This window comes from Schistocerca serialis, chromosome 1 (genome assembly GCF_023864345.2).
Source record: "Schistocerca serialis cubense isolate TAMUIC-IGC-003099 chromosome 1, iqSchSeri2.2, whole genome shotgun sequence".
Lineage (NCBI taxonomy): Eukaryota > Metazoa > Arthropoda > Insecta > Orthoptera > Acrididae > Schistocerca > Schistocerca serialis.
This window is the reverse complement of record NC_064638.1, coordinates 1,113,167,784-1,113,184,632: the sequence shown is the minus strand read 5'-3', so window position 1 is coordinate 1,113,184,632 and position 16,849 is coordinate 1,113,167,784. Positions and strand designations below refer to the sequence as shown.

The 16,849-nt window shown below is 41.1% G+C and overlaps 1 protein-coding gene across 1 annotated transcript in view; it reads left to right on the top strand.

Moving 5' to 3' along the window:
- The first annotated feature begins 1,739 nt into the window (after positions 1–1,739).
- LOC126459342 (acid sphingomyelinase-like phosphodiesterase 3a) overlaps positions 1,740–16,849 on the top strand; it is a 586,475-nt gene continuing 571,365 nt past the window's right edge. The window contains exon 1 of the mRNA XM_050095854.1: positions 1,740–1,936. The gene's annotated coding sequence lies outside the window, so the exon portion shown is untranslated. The remainder of the gene's footprint in view (positions 1,937–16,849) is intronic.

Genomic DNA, 16,849 nt, shown 5'->3' with positions numbered 1-16,849 from the left:
TTTGTAACTGCTACCGTGACGGGTGAGAGGTACGCCGATATGTTACAGAATCGCATCATCCCCAGCCTGCGTGATAACCACCAGCTGGAACGCACGATGTTTATGCAGGATGACGCTCCATCCTATGTTGCTAGACGCATGAAAGATCTCTTGCGCGCGTTGTTTGGTGATGATCGTGTGCTCAACCGCCACTTTCGTCATGCTTGGCCTACCAGGTCCCCATACCCCAGCCCGTGCGATTATTGGCTTTGGCGCTACCTGAAGTCGCAAGTGTATCGTGATCGACCGACATCTCTAGGGATGCTGAGTGACAACATCCGACGCCAATTCTCACCATAACTCCGGACGTGCTTTACAGTGCTGTTTACAACATATTCCTCGACTACAGCTATTGTTGAGGAATGATGGTGGACATATTGAGCATTTCCTGTAAAGAACATCATCTTTGCTTTGTCTTACTTTGGGATGCTAATTATTGCTATTCTGATCAGATGAAGCGCCATCTGTCGGACATTTTTTGAACTTTTGTATCTTTTTGGTTCTAATAAAACCCCATGTCATTCCAAGCATGTGTGTCAAAAAAATGGTTCAAATGGCTCTGAGCACTATGGGACTTAACATCTGTGGTCATCAGTCCCCTAGAACTTAGAACTACTTAAACCTAACTAACCTAAGGACATCACACACATCCATGCCCGAGGCAGGATTCGAACCTGCGACCGTAGCAGTCGCGCGGTTGCGGACTGAGCGCCTAGAACCGCTAGACCACCGCGGCCGGCATGTGTGTCAATTTGTACCTCTCTATCTACATTATTCCTTGACTTAATCAGCTTTCAAATTTATACTGACTTTTTGATTACCCGGCACTTTGATGTTTTTTTTTTATTTTTTTTATTTATTTTTTTTTTTATATATATGCCGCCTTCGTCGAGTTGCTGTTTTAATGTCCGTCAGTGTATGTAGGTAAGCTTCAAAAAAATACAAGTCTAGAATGAACCTCGTGTCACTGAATTAACCTTAAGTCTCTGAAGGAGTCCAGTATCTTTAACTACGTGTAAACTCGGTGACCAGCGTACGTAAGCCAATCCGCCGTGCGTTTAATCGCACGACAGCGGCGCAACAGCCGTTACCCCGGCGACAATCAGGCGATCACCAGTGACGTTTCCGAGAGTAAGCGAAGCGGCGCGCGCGCATGCGCTCTGCGGCGACGCCGCTAGTGAAGCGGGGCGGCAGCGGCGGCGCGGCGGTCTGCGACGCGCGAGTCGGCTGCCGGAGACAGCCACGGCCGGACGGCGTTCGTGCTCGCTCGCTCGCTCGCTCGCTCCACGTCACCCCGCGCACCACAGCGGGTCGCAGGTCCCGCGCGCGCTCGCGAAGTTACACGGCCGGCCAGGGACCCCGCGACAGGTGGCCGCCGCGAGCGTCTCCAGCCGGAACACGCTGCAGCACGGCGGCTGTCGGGCGTCAACTGGAAAAGGTCACAGGTGGCCCGGACCGCTAGGCGTTACACCCCCTTCACGGGACTAGAAAAACACCGGAATTCACTCTCCATTTAAACATACAACTTTCTGATTTTTTCCTCCCCAAAATGAGGATCTTCACCGGAAACTAAACCAGCTGGCTCTCGAACTGATACCTTAAACTGTTGTTCAACGTTACGAAACTAACGTGCCACAGTCTACAAGAGACCTTACGGGCTCTGTGCAAGGAATCTGTAAACACTGGATCCGTAACTTTCGAATCTGGTGAAGTTTATATCGCTTACTTTCATATTTTACGTAGCGTGTTGCTCTTATTTACTAGAGAGGAGTAATTGTATCTTCCTGAAATATTAAAAAATCTGAGGAGTGTGCTGGCAGGACAAGCTCCTAAACAAGACAATGCCGTCCTTCGACTAGTGCTTCGCTCCGAGGGGACTCCATTAGAAACACAACAGGTAAGTCTGGAGCTGAACGCACAAAGTTGCATTCCTTCATTATCATAGTTTATACATGTTATTTTTTGTACTGTACATATTTTTTTCCAAATTTTAGTCTTGCTCATTCTCCGTCTCACTACAGAATGTGGCCAATAATTCCACCGAATGAGTGACAGATAAGGTTTACTATCGTATAACTGTGTAATTTACTCGTTTTAGTTCGTTTCTACACACAGCTTCATCATCATATCTTCGTTTTACTATTGAAATTTCTTTTTCACTGCGTCCATCAGAAGGAACCGTACGTCAAGGGCTTGCCGTGTCCTCTCATCCGACATCGCTAATATTTTTTTCTCGTACTAGCAAAGTTTAATACACAAAAGACTGTACTCTACAACATGTGTTTGCTGTGTATGTGAGTGAAAAATAACGTGAGGAGGGATCTACACGGAGATTTTGTATGAGACGAGAGGGCAACTCGTCCACTGAACAGCATTTTCATCGCGCTGATATCGCAAGAAAGGTCTCTCGAAGGCGAATCGCGTTTCCATCGGACTCACATCGCAATGAAGGTTTCTGAAACTTTGAAGAGCTTATAAGGATACAGTGTTGCGATAAATACGTTGGAGAATGAAACATGCCATTTTGAGACCAATCATGTAATTCCTCATCTAACTAGATTTAACTCACTGACAGATCCTTAAGAAACGCGGCTGCATTGTCGTTCATTGAAAAAAGTGTTAGACTAAAAGTGTGCCACATTATCTGTAGTACTAAACGACTAACCCGGTGAGTCCCAGTTGCAAGTTGCCTCCAGGATAAAAAATTTGATTTTCAGTATATCATATAACAACTGTTTGAATTTATAACATTTAATATGCTGTCGTAATGAACTCATTAAGAGTATGTCATAGGTTGAACACACAGTGTTACAGTTAGAATCTGTATTCATCTTGACTCAACATAACTCACGGTGCGCAAATTACACGGAATATATTCATTTAGTATTTGAGAATAAGAGGAGTTAGCGGCTTTCAACAAACCTTCCACATAATTTCAACCCTTTATAATCATTTTGTCGCTGATATCTCCCATAAAGTAATGAAAACAAGTAACTGATCACGTAGTTTATTTTCACTGTTCTCTTTGTAAAACTTCACCATGACGGTTTAATGTATTACTTCTTTATTGCTAGCTCTACTCGTAATACACTCTCCATGTAGCACTGAAAGTACACGAAAAATTATACCATTATGCGACACATAGATCAGAAGATAACGGTGTAATAAACATCGAGATGGGTGAAACTTGTTTTATACGAGCGAGGGAATTAGATTCTTTAAAGAATCTGCGGAAGAGGGGGGGGGGGGGGGAGGGGGGAGTGTTATTGGTAGTTACACAGTAGGTTCTATTTACTCTTGCTGTGTATCTGATGACTGCTTTTGACCGCTCAATTCCCTTCAGTATGCTAGTAGTGATTACTTTTGGTTCAGAAAAATGAAGATCACATAAGTAGCAAACTCTGTCGTCTTGGGTGTTTTGCTGCCAATGGTTTCCTCGTATGGTATGTGGTGAAACAGGGAAGATATGTGGCAATGATCTGCTTATTTTGCAACCGTCGATTGGGAAACTGACAACTGAAATTTGAGTTTTCATGTGGTAACAGAATGTTAACAGAGTATCTTTCGCAGTATTTGAAAGCAATAAATGTTACTGGGTCAGTGGATGAAGGCATTTAATAATTTATGATTAAATCATTGGATGGATGTGGCTAACTGTGAAAATGCTGCATATAAAGATTATAATATTGAATACTTTATGCAAGACGGCATCTATACATCTCACAAAAAGTGACAAATGATGTTTGTGTTAAAAGAGGGAAGAAAAAGGAGTTGATTTCTAATGTCAAAAACCAACAGTTCTTTTAACATCAAACTTGTGCAATTCATATTCTAACACGGTCGATTGTCAACATTTCTTTTTCCCTTCTGTGTTAAGATCTATTTGAGTGTATTTTCCACTGCGGTTTTTTGAAAGTAGCCGGCACAATAGTGCACATATTTCATAACATGTTTTCCCTGTGCACAATAAATTTTGTATGAAGAAGAAAATGAAATTTTTAAGATATTTTGCAAAATGATATTGAAAATTTTATTGTGCAGACCAAATTGTAACATTTGAATTGTAATACCTTAACTGATATGTGAAACGTTGACGAGAAACGAAAGATAAAAGAATTGTATCAATGTAACTTTATTGTTTTAAGAGAAAATCGACTCGCGCAATGCATATTTAGTTTCTGTTGCCTGACACCTGAATCTGTAAATAAATGAATGGATGAATGGTACAGTCTGATAGATCACAAATCACTGTAAATTGAATCAGCAGCACTCCATTAATAATGACGCTTTTCTGTAGCATGGTGCGAACCGGATTCTTTGATATTATATTCCGATTTCTTGTTGTTACATATTGTAAAGTCTGTGGAAATAATCTCGCTGCTGAAACTTCCTTTTTTCTCACTCCTGCGTAATTCTAACAAAAGATTTATTATGTCTGTGCAGAATATCAGTGTTTAACGATTCATTTCTTTTTTCATAACCTTTATGCCGTGAAAAGGAAAAAGGAAATTCTTAAGGAGAATGGATATAGAAAAAAGTATACACGAGAAGTTCAGATCAAATCAGTACAGTCATTTTATCGATACTATTACATCAACCCCCCCCCCCCCCCCCCCATGAACCATGGACCTTGCCGTTGGTGGGGAGGCTTGCGTGCCTCAGCGATACAGATGGCCGTACCGTAGGTGCAGCCACAACGGAGGGGTATCTGTTGAGAGGCCAGACAAACATGTGGTTCCTGAAGAGGGGCAGCCGCCTTTTCAGTAGTTGCAGGGGCAACAGTCTGGATGATTGACTGATCTGGCCTTGTAACATTAAACAAAACGGCCTTGCTGTGCTGGTACTGCGAACGGCTGAAAGCAAGGGGAAACTACAGCCGTAATTTTTTCTGAGGACATGCAGCTTTACTGTATGATTAAATGATGATGGCGTCCTCTTGGGTAAAATATTCCGGAGGTAAAATAGTCCCCCATTCGGATCTCCGGGCGGGGACTACTCAAGAGGACGTCGTTATCAGGAGAAAGAAAACTGGCATTCTACGGATCGGAGCGTGGAATGTCAGATCCCTTACTCGGGCAGGTAGGTTAGAAAATTTAAAAAGGGATATGGATAGGTTAAAGTTAGATATAGTGGGAATTAGTGAAGTTCGGTGGCAGGAGGAACAAGACTTTTGGTCAGGTGATTACAGGGTTATATATACAAAATCAAATAGGGGTAATGCACGAGTAGGTTTAATAATGAATAAAAAAATAGGAGTGCGGGTTAGCTACTACAAACAGCATAGTGAACGCATTATTGTGGCCAAGATAGACACAAAGCCCATGCCTACCACAGTAGTACAAGTTTATATGCCAACTAGCTCTGCAGATGATGAAGAAATTGATGAAATGTATGACGAGATAAAAGAAATTATTCAGGTAGTGAAGGGAGACGAAAATTTAATACTCATGGGTGACTGGAATTCGTCAGTAGGAAAAGGGAGAGAAGGAAACATAGTAGGTGAATATGGATTGGGGGGAAGAAATGAAAGAGGAAGCCGCCTTGTAGAATTTTGCACAGAGCATAACTTAATCATAGCTAACACTTGGTTCAAGAATCATGAAAGAAAGTTGTATACCTGGAAGAATCCTGGAGATACTAAAAGGTATCTGATAGATTATATAATGGTAAGACAGAGATTTAGGAACCAGGTTTTAAATTGTAAGACTTTTCCAGGGGCAGATGTGGATTCTGACCACAATCTATTAGTTGTGAACTGCAGATTGAAACTGAAGAAACTGCAAGAAGGTGGGAATTTAAGGAGATGGGACCTGGATAAACTGAAAGAACCAGAGGTTGTAGAGAGTTTCAGGGAGAGCATAAGGGAACAATTGACAGTAATGGGGGAAAGAAATACACTAGAAGAAGAATGGGTAGCTCTGAGGGATGAAGTAGTGAAGGCAGCAGAGGATCAAGTAGGTAAAAAGACGAGGGCTAATAGAAATCCTTGGGTAACAGGAGAAATATTGAATTTAATTGATGAAAGGAGAAAATATAAAATTGCAGCAAATGAAGAAGGCAAAAAGGAATACAAACGTCTCAAAAATGAGATCGACAGGAAGTGCAAAATGGCTAAGCAGGTATGGCTAGAGGATAAATGTAACGATGTAGAGGCTTGTCTCACTAGGGGTAAGATAGATACTGCCTACAGGAAAATTAAAGAGACCTTTGGAGAGAAGAGAACCACTTGTATGAATATCAAGAGCTCAGATGGCAACCCAGTTCTAAGCAAAGAAGGGAAGGCAGAAAGGTGGAAGGAGTATATAGAGGGTTTATACAAGGGCGATGTACTTGAGGACAAAATTATGGAAATGGAAGAGGATGTAGATGAAGATGAAACGGGAGATAAGATACTGCGTGAAGAGTTTGACAGAGCACTAAAAGACCTGAGTCGAAACAAGGCTCCGGGAGTAGACAACATTCCATGAGAACTACTGATGGCCTTTGGAGAGCCAGTCATGACAAAACTCTACCATCTGGTGAGCAAGATGTATGAGACAGGAGAAATACCCACAGACTTCAAGAAGAATATAATAATTCCAATCCCAAAGAAAGCGGGTGTTGACATGTGAAAATTACCGAACTATCAGTTTAATAAGTCACAGCTGCAAAATACTAACGCGAATTCTTTACAGACGAATGGAAAAACTGGTAGAAGCGGACCTTGGGGAAGATCAGTTTTGATTCCGTAGAAATGTTGGAACACGTGAGGCAATACTAACCTTACGACTTATCTTAGAAGAAAGATTAAGAAAAGGCAAACCTACGTTTCGAATTCTGAAGGTGGCAGGGGTAAAATACAGGGATTGGAAGGCTATTTACAATTTGTACAGAAACCAGATGGCAGTTATAAGAGTCGAGGGGCATGAAAGGGAAGCAGTGGTTGGGAAAGGAGTGAGACGGGGTTGTAGCCTCTCCCCGATGTTATTCAATCTGTATATTGAGCAAGCAGTAAAGGAAACAAAAGAAAAATTCGGAGTAGGTATTAAAATTCATGGAGAAGAAGTAAAAACTTTGAGGTTCGCTGATGACATTGTAATTCTGTCAGAGACGGCAAAGGACTTGAAGAGCAGTTGAACGGAATGAACAGTGTCTTGAAAGGAGGATATAAGATGAACATCAACAAAAGCAAAACGAGGATAATGGAATGTAGTCAAATTAAATCGGGCGATGCTGAGGGGGTTAGATTAGGAAATGAGACACTTTAAGTAGTAAAGGAGTTTTGCTATTTAGGGAGTAAAATAACTGATGATGGTCGAAGTAGAGAGGATATAAAATGTAGACTGGCAATGGCAAGGAAAGCGTTTCTGAAGAAGAGAAATTTGTTAACATCGAGTATAGATTTAAGTGTCAGGAAGTCGTTTCTGAAAGTATTTGTATGGAGTGTAGCCATGTATGGAAGTGAAACATGGACGATAACCAGTTTGGACAAGAAGAGAATAGAAGCTTTCGAAATGTGGTGCTACAGAAGAATGCTGAAGATAAGGTGGGTAGATCACGTAACTAATGAGGAGGTATTGAATAGGATTGGGGAGAAGAGAAATTTGTGGCACAACTTGACTAGAAGAAGGGATCGGTTGGTAGGACATGTTTTGAGGCATCAAGGGATCACAAATTTAGCGTTGGAGGGTAGCGTGGAGGGTAAAAATCGTAGAGGGAGACCAAGAGATCAATACACTAAGCAGATTCAGAAAGATGTAGGTTGCAGTAGGTACTGGGAGATGAAGAAGCTTGCACAGGATAGAGTAGCATGGAAAGCTGCATCAAACCAGTCTCAGGACCGAAGACCACAACAACAACAACATTACATCAACATTTCTGATAAGTATTCGGTGTAAAATATGGACTACTGCACGGATCCGGATTATACTGATCATTGAAACACGGGAAACAATAATAATTGTGATGTACAGCGCTTGTAATGAACGCCGAAGTTTTGCATGTCCATGGGTTTTTCGTTGTATCTATTGCAAAATTTCTGCGTTAACATTCGTAAACGGTTCTCGGTTATCGGACAATTTCGTGGCGTTCTACGCATATTTGTTGTTAAAATTACGTGGATATGAGAAAAAAATACCGGCAGCGAGATTCGCCCCGCAGAGCTGGCGTTTACGAAAGAAGCGCTTACTCATTCGGCTGCGGAACCCCTGAATTCTCCCGACCAAACGAAGCCTATAAGGACGTTTCCAGAATGAGATTTTCACTCTGCAGCGGAGTGGGCGCTGTTATGAAACTTCCTGGAAGATTAAAACTATGTGCCGGAGCGAGACTCGAACTAGTGCACCTGCCAGCGAAAGGCAAAGGTCCAGAGTTCGAGTCTCGGTCCGGCACACTGTTTTAATCTTCCAGGAAGTTTCCTGTAAGGACGCCTCAATTTTTCAAACTCTATTTTCTCGAAAACAGTTGTGACTTGGATCTTCCTGTTCACATACGTTAAAGTCATAGTCGTCTCTACACATCCTGTCAATATGAATCAGATCGCTAAGGGGAAGTTCTTACGATCCCCTTGTAAGCATGAAAGAAGGGAGAAAACGAAGATAATAGGTTCACGTCCATTAAGAATTGAGGTCATTGGAGACAGAACAGATGCTGTAATATTTCAGGAATTGGGAAAGTTGGCCGCCATCCCGGGATCTGCCTGAAGAGATTTAGGAAAATCACGAACAGTTTAAACCTGGATTGTTAGACACGCATCTGAACCGTCGTTCTTCCGAACGCGAGTGTAGTGTGCTAAAAATTGCACTACCTCGTTCGGTAAGTCTAACAGAGAGAATTTTGAAGTTCTATCGTAGAATTCATACTGAAAGTGACGACGACACGCAATTGTACAAAATAATTTAAACAACAAGCTAATTCAAATTCCGAAAAGTTAGAGATTTACGGTTTGTGACTAAGTTTTACGTGGTTTATTGGGCGACATAGAATGAACGAAGTGAAAATTGGAAATGGAGTGTGGAAAATTACGAGAATGGCAGCATATAGGTGACACTGCAATAATGCAAACATACCATAAACTGACACAGGTAAGGAAATATGTAACAAACTTTGAATTATTCGTGAAAGCAGTAGAATTGCCTGAAGATTTAATACGATAATTTGTTGGCACTAATTTAAATTTGATGTCGTTAAACGCTTTCATATGACATTCGCTGCAATTGTAACACAGTCTCCTTTCGGCGACCATTGTATAACTCTTAAAGAGAATCCAGTTTCTTACAAAACAACGCGAATGAGACATAGTAGAATCTCCCTGGCTTCTGCAATTTTACATTATGTAGGAGTGTCACCGATTCTCTTACAGCTAAAGTTTCACTTTTATTTCTCACGTTCTTCAAGTATTTAGTTCGCTGATAACATCTTAGCAGTGTCTGCTTGACAATATTTAACTGAAGCTGCTTACACGGAGTTACCTGGCGTATTGGTACAGCGAATGAAAATCCCCTACGATAATGAGTGCCAGCCAGCTAGACGCAGAGGTGGCATCAAAACTAAAGTCATCTTTTAGGCTGGTAGTTAGACGATATTTACCTTCTGAGACTGTCGACGATCGTATCCATGCAGATTATGTACCAGACAACATCATACTGTAAACACTTTCATTTTTCTTCGCCTGGTTACTGTTAAGTACATCATTGCATTGCTCTAGCACTATAGTTCACGCAGTATTGGTCCCCACTCCCCTTATTTTCGTATCAGTCGCTTGACAGTGACGTATGAAGCGCTAACAAACTGTATCCACTCGCTGCTTGACCGCTTGGAATTAATTTGTTTACATCAAAAACAGCATTAACGATACGCCAGGTTCCCTTTTTATGTCGCACTAGGACTCCTACGTAATATGTACACAAAGAATCTGTTTATCCAGCGAGAAAGATAAACCGCAAACTGAAACCCCCTTTTCTGGCCTTGCTTTATCGTGATTAATTCTAGAAAATCGATATTAGTGGAGAATCTGTTGCTTTGCGATAACTGGATACGTTAAACGTGCATAAAAGTACATATGCATGACGCCGAGACTACTAAATAGGTATCACAGACGCTGCTTTAGCACCACGTAAATACAGTCGAAAGCGCTGCGAATATACAGTTGTGTGAATTTATGCAAACTTGTGAAGCACTAGGTGGCAAGTATTGTCCAATTTTTGGCGAATTTCTTATTATTTGTTTCTCACGGATTGTCAGCAAAAATACTTCACAGTTGCTATCGTCGCCTTATCTGTCAGTATCCGTACCTGATTTTTTATGGACTTTTGTCTCCTCTGTGTAATCTCTCTTCGCAAGTGCATTCAAGAGTTTCGCTTTCATCGTGCCATAGTGTATTCAAAGTATTCGGTATCGTTACGTTGTCTTTTTGTTGTGTTTACTACATTGACTAAAGTAAAACTGCTGTGTTTTCATGCATCAGTTATGACGATATGCTTATAATGAGTTTCTAAGAATATAGATGAACTTTCGAAGAACTAATAGTAAAGTATATTTCCAGCCCGTGATGAAAAGTCTCGATTGAAACTCACTTTCCCTGAAGATGGAAATGTGAGCTCGAAATAAATTATAGGAAACTAGAGAAAAAGAAATACGGAGAGTTATATATAAGACACGACGTATGTATCTCACATTATCTCTGAGTGCCACATAAATCTTTTCTAGATTTGTTGAATCAATATGAAAATAAAAAACTACATTGCAAAATAGCTATCCTTATACGTAAGTAATTCCATTAAATAGCAACATGGAGCCGATTATAAAAATAATACTGGCTCAGCGGGAAAAATATGACGAAGAAATCGCCTTTAGCACTGCTGAAGTAACTCTCCTTGCACTAACCATAAATGTTAAAGTAAATTTGATTCAGGATAATGTGACAGAAAGAGTATTTCGTTTCTCACAGGACGCATCTGGTGTCGTAACCACTGTATCACGTCACTGCTTGTATTTGTAGCTCGTTCGCATTGTAAAGGAACTCCGCGCATTTGATAAGATTTTGGTGTCATACACAGGAGTAATTGTGAAAAACGTACAGACCAGTCGCGAACGTTAAGGGTTTGAGGAGCCCCGTAAATTTATTTTCACGAATTCTTTATTGATTAAATATAATTGCTTACTACAGGGAAAAAAACGAATTCGTGGTCAATGTAAATCAGCTGTGTAATCGAAACCGTCAACAATGTCCTGCATTCCCTGTCAACAGATGCCCGACTGGAATTGTGAGATAATCAAATACGGCAGAATCGAACGGGAAGATGTAACCTGCTTATATCAGTATCATGATAGATGCGAAAAAAGATGTGATTGGACAAATGTCGTGGGAAGAATTCGGTCGTAGAACTGCTGAAGAAACGATTTTGGAATTCGTCCGGTACGGTATATAGAAGTGTGGAAAACATAAAACATGAGGCAGAACTGTGTGTGACCACCATAGGAATAAAAGAGAAAATCTATTAGAGCACCTCCAGGGTGGTGATGCAGTAGGCCCACGTATCTCTTCAGCTAGTTGTCTAAGGACCATTACGCTCCACCTCTTCCGGTACATTAAGTTCCTCTTTCTCCCATCAAACACCATTATGAGCCAACTTCGTAACATGTGTGTGTGTGTGTGTGTGTGTGTGTGTGTGTGTGTGTGTGTGTGTTTTCAAATGGTTCAAATGGCTCTGAGCACTATGGGACTTAACTGCTGTGGTCATCAGTCCCCTAGAACTTAGAACTACTTAAACCTAACTAACTTAAGGACATCACACACATACATGCCCGAGGCAGGATTCGAACCTGCGACCGTAGCAGTCGCGCGGTTCCGGACTGCGCGCCTAGAACCGCTAGACCACCACGGCAGGCGTGTGTGTGTGTGTGTGTCATACTCATTCTTTATACAGTGATGGCTTCTCGTCCACGTAGATCACACGATTCCTGCGACACATTTAAGCACCAGTTCGGGAGAGGTTTTCCTCACTAAACAGGAATTATTCTGAATGGTCTCCAGAAATCGATAGACAGTGGATACATCAGTTTGACATGACTGATGGCTGTCAATACATCACTCGTAATTAGAGTGTCATTAGCTTCCGGTAGTCGAAGCGACTGAGGGGCATTACCGTTACTTTAAGGCCAGTCGTCGTAGTCTAAGGGGAAAAAATCCCTTTCATCTCATTAGAGTAACATCAAGTTTCGAAATCTTTGTTCCATTCTGTGTCCTTTTTCCTGTGTACATCACGCTCTGGCAATATTAGTTTGACAAAAGATCTCCTTCAAGTCATTGTTATGCATAAGATATAGGTAAATCGATTCCGTTTCACAGCGCAGCTTAAGAAACTCTTGACACATGAGGCGCTTTATTTTCTTTCCAATATTTATCTAATACTCTGCACCAGTAACGGTCTAGGATTCGCCGTGAATTTGCGACCGATTTGTGCAGAACACATACCTGGAAGCAAAATGGTTCAAATGGCTCTGAGCACTATGGGACTTAACATCTATGGTCATCAGTCCCCTAGAACTTAGAACTACTTAAACCTAACTAACCTAAGGACATCACACAACACCCAGCCATCACGAGGCAGAGAAAATCCCTGACCCCGCCGGGAATCGAACCCGGGAACCCGGGCGTGGGAAGCGAGAACGCTACCGCACGACCACGAGATGCGGGCCACCTGGAAGCAGGATGAGGGAGATTTCTTTACACGCACTCGTGGTCAAACAGTTTTTGTCTTTGCCATAGGTTCTTATAATATTTAATACAATCTTCCGAGAATAATTTACGACGAGAATTTGTTAAGGTCCTGTCGTAGATTTCCTTGGAATTCATCGCACTTCACTTACTTGAATCATTTGTGTACTTCTACAGTTTTGTAATAGCTCCTTCCTCTTGAGATGCTCCTACCTTCGAGCGTCACTCCGATACGAGTGTGGAGGATTGTTTCTTACGTTGAAGAAAAAATTTATGTTTAAAAATTTGTCAACTGCACTACTTCGAGCTAGTCACGGGAATGAAATTCATGCCGACAATTTAGTTGCTCTTTCGCAATTTGTGCGTGAGGAGGTACGAGGGTTGTCCAGAAAGTAAGTTCCGATCGCTCGCGAAATGGAAACCACTGGGAAAAACCGGTAAAGTCTTGCACAGATGTGTTGGGCAGTGTCTCTAGTATGCCCGTCGATGGTGTCGCGACGCTCTTTTCAGTTTTGAGTGAGAGAGCACGTAAAGACGAGTGGGGAACAGCGCCTCCCGCCAAGTATGAGGACAGGGTTAGAGATTTCGCCTGTGCCATGCAGCCTACATAACACAACTGTCGAGCATTTCCTTCTTCATGCCAATTCTCGACCGCACACTGCAGGGGCAATGAATATGCTCTTGCAACGTTTCCGATGAGAAGTGTTTGTTCACCCACAATACAGTCCGTAATTGGCTCCCCCTGAGTCTCATCTCTGCTCACAAAAATCGCTGGCTATGAAGACAAAATTCTTCCACAGACAACGAGCTGCAGACCTGTGCAGATAACTGGCCGGAAGTACAGGCGGCTGCTTTCTGTGACGAGAACATTGAAAAGTCGATACAACGCTACGACAAAACTCGACGTTGGAGCGGCAACTATGTAGAGAAGTAGGTGGAAGGTGTACCTAACTGTTGCAAATAAAACATTTCTGGTTTCCACTGTGGTTTCCATTTAGAGACCGATCAGAAATTGCTTTCTGGACAACCCTTGTATTTCGTACATCTTGAACTGAGTGTATTAGTTCTGCACCCAAATGCCCGTCCACCCTAGTCGCTCAAACAGTAAAGCAAAAGAGAATGTTACGCCATTAGATAGAAATGGCCAACCAACCGTTAACTTCCTTCAGCGAATAGCAATTCATGCGTTAATAACATCCTTCTTGGTTCGTACTGCTACCATAAGTTCTCTATTCCGACGAACATTTAGGGTCCAATTAGGCTGATGTCATATTAGTTTTCATTTTTTGAATCTAAGAAAATTAAAAAAAAATTATCCAATCTCTATTGTATCCACAAACCTTCGTCTGGATCTAAGGGGCTGGATGTATGTGTCACATTTTCCACTCTTCTTCCCGTCTTAAGCGCATAGTAGCGCAAAGCTTGCGGTATTTGTCCTCGCTATATACTGTATATCGCTACCACGAACTGATTTCGTAACAGTCAGTTACGAGAAAAATATCACATTTGTAAATATTCAGGTAAAATCTATAATTCTATAGCATGTACATCACACATTATACTTAACATTGCACGGTTTTATATGCACAAGTGCCATAAAGACGAATCAACGAATCTTCGTCTGACAGTGTTTTGCGACACGAGTAAGACAGGAGAATTTTCATTATGAAAATATTAAACAGGGAAAGAAAAATATGGAAATTCAATCACAGATGGCAGATGGACTCTAGAAATTTGTGTGGGTAAGTAGTCCATGCGGAAAAGCCTTCAAAGTCTGTTATATCTTTGTAATTTGTGTGCAATTGGTAATAAAATGATAAAGAATAAAATAATAAAAAATAAATAATAAAATAAAATAATAAAATAAAATAATAAAATACATCAAATAACGTTAGGCATATTAGATAGCAACATATACTAACAGTTACAGCGAAATCTTTGAAAGCATATTACGAAAGATAGAAACTACTTGTTTGCCTTAGACATTAATTGTTGTGTTCCATATATAGGCCCTAACGTTAGCGCTTAGACACGCGCTTTCTCCACACTTCGTTTACAATTTTGGTATAGAGACACCACTTTCTCGTGAACAATAACAATATCGAAGACCGTTGTCGATGTTATTCATGAACCAACAACAGTTCGAAATTGAACGTATAAGTGACAACCATTACGGTGGACCTTCAATGTATTCGTTGCACGTCTGTGATAACCACAGTACAAATATCGAAACGTTCTCCTGGCGCTGGTTCCACATGATAAGAGATTATTCATCCACCCAGTCCTTGACTGATATACGTAATTCGTCGTGAACTAGAGGTCTGAAATAGTTTTCGTCCAAAGTCGTGTGTCTACAGTCACTTGGGATAAGATGAATCCCTTTAAAGTGATTAGGCCGTTTCTTCGACTTCTTCCATACTTCGTATGTAACCGGCCAACGCTAAGGATCAAGCTACGCCTTGCGTTTCTTCCCTCTACTTTAAATTAAAGATGTTACGTATGAAGCTCCCCGCCATAGACTTTATCTTATGTAGTTCATAAAGCAGACTAACATTCACCAGTCCACAATACTGGAATGAGATACACAAAAATTAACTCTGACACTAGTGAACTGATGAATTTAGCGTTTCTGTTTACATGTAAAGGGCCAAACATAGGTGCAGTTTATATTGGTCAAGAATGGGGAAACGGCTGGATAAAGCTATACTGATTATTCAATTGCCCATCACCATGCTTGCACTTTACGGCAATAAGAAACCAGTTGTTAATTCTGAGCAGTGAATCCGGTACATCTCACAGCTCCGTAAACAGTCATTCAGAATGTAGGATAGGAAAAGAAATGCCGTGAAATACCTTGAGTGGGCTATGTACAGTATGTAGGGCCTACTAGAAAATCTAATGCTTAATACGTCGTGTGTTCCATATCTGCATAACACTACTCACAACTAATATTTTTGCCCTGTGGCCGAGCGGTTCTAGACGCTTCAGTCCGGAACCGCACTGCTGCTACGGTCACAGGTTCGAATCAAACCTCGGGCATGGATGTTGTGTGTGATGTCCTTAGGTTAGTTAGATGTTTAAGTACTATAGTGCTCAGAGCAATTTGAACAATTTTTTAGTTTTATTTGCAGGAGAGATTATTTTATTTTTTTTTTTTTTTTTTTTTTACTCCGAGTTTGAAATGTGTCACAGTTATTCGGATGTGTCCTCCCTGGAGACGAAATCCTATTTTCAATTGTTCAACATGCGATTTGCAAGCCTATGGTCTAGAGTGCATGGAAAAAATGAGGCACAGGAAATGTTGCAATTACCATTTATGACTGATATCTCTATGTATTAATTTTATTCTCTCTTTTACGGGAATTAAGTAGGCAACAACTATAGTACGGTTTATTACCTGAGACGTCACGCCAGAGCAGACAACTGCAGCCCCTCTGGTTACACGTTCAGTTGTGTAAGAAGGGAAAATGGCAACTTCCTTGTAAACTCTTGTATCCGTTAGCCTCTCTAAAGGCAAATTTAAAAATACAAGAATCGTCATGTTAATCATTAAATGGTCATAGGCTCTTATGATCAACTGATGGCTTGACAAATTGTCTCTAGCTGCGTATTATCCATCTTCGTGTTTTTATAGACAAATGGGTAAGGTTTTCTTACGGAATCCACTTACTTGTAATGGCTTGTGTCGATCACAACATATAATTCCGCTTATCCACTATTTTCTCTCACTGCTGATTTCACCAGGTCACCCATTTTCTTATCTCCATACAGATAGTTATTTACAGCTGAAGTCACGCAATGGTGTTGTAGAACTTGATGTATGGTAAGGCTTAGAATCTTCCATGTTTAGCAGCTAAATAAATGTTTGTTTGCCTGTATCTTCTGTTTCATCTGGTGGCTTAAATGAGTATTTGTGATGAAACGCAATTCCTTTTATGTACTTGCCTGTGCGTGAATGCCTCCAATGATTTGGAAATTAATCCATATGAAGATATCGGGGTATGACCGTCCTGCAGCCTTGACATCAATATATATTTCTTATTCACTCCACATATATGCGTAGTGCTTTCATTACCCTTTTACTTTCTGCTACAATTCCCTACACGCCTTTAT